The following is a 2,742-nucleotide window of genomic DNA, read 5'->3' on the forward strand; positions in this document are numbered from 1 at the left end:
CCAGAAGCTTTATAGCTAGTAGTGGAAGCAGTCGCTGTGAATCGGCACATATTATGTTGCACCCTTCTGTATAAGCTGAGGGGTGACCTTATAGAGGTTTATAAAATCATGAGGGGCATGGATAGGGTAAATAGGCAAGGTCTTTTCCCCAGGGTAGGGGAGTCTAAAACTAGAGGGCATAGGTTTAAGGTGAGAGGGAAAAGATATAAAAGCGAGCTAAGGGGCAACTTTTCCATACAGAGGGTGGTGCGTGTATGGAATGAGCTGCCAGAGGAGGTGGTGGAGGTTGGCACAATTACAACATTTAAAAGGCATCTGGATGGGTACATGAATAGGAAGGGTTTAGAGGGATATGTGCCAAATGCAGGCAAATTGGATGTCTGGTTGGCATGAACAAGTTGGACTGAAGGGTCTGTTTCTGTGCTGTACATCTCTACGACTCTATGTTTGGCTCAATTATTTGGTAACTCTGCTGCTTTTCTGAACGACAACATAATCACTTTTCTCTGATTTTATCTTCCAACTTTCATCAAGTGTCAAGTAGCATTTGGTATATATTTGAATTATTGATGCACTAAGGGATAAGTACTTCCACTAACAGGTCGCGTATTAACTTCCACCAAGTTAATATGAGCCATGCTGAATAGGAAGCAACCATCCTTTCTCTCAGTGAGCTGATCTCACCAGTGCAGTACACGGAGTAGCTATAATTGGCTTCAGTATTCATGGCATAGAGATATGAAAACTGGACCCAATGTTGAAAAAGACTGCTTGCAAAATCAGGGCTTTGTTTTAACCTCAGTTAAGTTTACAATCCCATGTTCTTTCCATCGCTACTTCTAACTCTAGAATGTTACCTGTTTCTGCACTATCTTTGCCTCTCTCAAAATGAAATATACCCTGGACAATAGAGGTTTTAAGAATGTGCAATGGGGAATTGAAATTTATATAGCTAATGGCCAAATGATGTCATTAGTCTGATGGAAAGCCATCAACTTTGATTTCTCCTCATGAAAGGATAATGTTTGGAGTGACAAGGCTGACAGGGACTGGACCACACAAATTGGCATTGTAGATGATCCTACTGATGAGCTGAGTGCTTTACAACTGTCACCAAATACACAAAGTGTTCTCATTCTGCTAATTCATTGCTATTCCATTGCAGCTGTGTGCACTGCCTTAACTTGCATGCAAAGCCCATGAAACCAAAAGATTAATGTCCCTTTAATGAGAAACTTTCTGCTGAATCCTGGGTGTCAGGCGAAAGAAAATTCATCAGAACAATGGAGCATTTTGAAAGTAGGTTTTGAACAGACTTTAGCTGTTTGTGTGTTGGTTTGTTTACTTTGCATTTGTAATAAAATTCTTTAATTCCACAAGGGAGCTATTCAATCAGCAGTTCTCTTGTTTAAAATTTACATAATGTTCAAATTCTAATCCGAAGCGTCTCTTTCAAAAGATAAATGAAGAATTTTGACTGCAGATGGGAAATTGGGGCCTGCATGTTCACATTTTCAGATGAAGAGAACTCACGCAGAAGTTAAAAGGATACGTGGATACTGAATGTAATATTCATCAAAATAATAAAACCTAACAGCTTTATAGTGTGTTTGAGCATCTCAGCATGTTCCAAATCATCTCAAACTTTTAAATACTTTGCTTTAAACTCATAGTTTCAAAGTAGCACATATGGTAACCATTCTGTGTGCAGTAAGTTCCCCAAAACAGCAATGATATAAAATAAAAATGTCTTTGTTCTGTTAGTTATACAGTCCAGGAGGAATTGAAAAAAAGATGCTATTATTCATTCATGTGATGACATCATCACTGGGTAGGTGATTGAATGCTCAGTGGTTAGCACTGCTGCCTCACAGCACCAGGGACACGGGTTCGATTTCAGCCTTGGGTGACTGTCTATGTGGAGTTTGCACATTCTCCCCATGTCTGTGTGGGTTTCCATCAGTTGCTCCAGTTTCCTCCCACAGTCCAAAGATGTGCATGTTAGGTGGATTGGCCATGCTAAATTGCCCATAGTGTCCAGGGATGTGTAGGTTAGGTGCATTAGCCATGGGAAATGCAGGGTTATGGGGATGGGTCTGGGTGGGATGCTGTTTGGAGGGTCAGTGTGGACTTGTTGGGCCAAATGGCCTGTTTCCACACTGTGGGGATTCTATGAACTGCCCAGAAGGTAGTTAAGTATAAGCCACATTTCGGTGGGTCTGGAATCAAACACAGTTCAGACCAGATAAAGATGCCGATTTCCTTCCCTAAAGGACATTAGCGAACCAGATGGAGATTTTCTGAAATGAACAGTATTTTCATATCAAAGATGGTGGAGATAAAGTAGAAGGATCAAAGGGCTCTGAAAGGGTTAATATCTGGAAGAGAGTGAGTAACACCATTTTCTTCCAGACAAACTGATGTTAGTGATCTCATGGAAATGAGATCTTGTTTGGGCCCCAGAGGAGTCAGATTATTATTATTGTGATGGACACTTAACTTAAAAGTATGCAATCAACTTGTTTCTCAGACCCATAGTCTCACTGCCAGGTACACCGACTGCAGACTAGTAAAAGAACTACAAAGGAACCTGAAACACCTGATAGACGGTTCAAACCACTCCATCCACTGTACCCAAGAATTCCTCAACATCATCAAGGATACCATAATAGATGAGGATGAGATCATGGTCTCCTTCGATGTGACTGCACTATTTACCTCCATAAACATCCCCTTAGCTAA

The sequence above is a fragment of the Rhincodon typus genome, chromosome 27, assembly GCF_021869965.1.
Source record: "Rhincodon typus isolate 14 chromosome 27, sRhiTyp1.1, whole genome shotgun sequence".
Lineage (NCBI taxonomy): Eukaryota > Metazoa > Chordata > Chondrichthyes > Orectolobiformes > Rhincodontidae > Rhincodon > Rhincodon typus.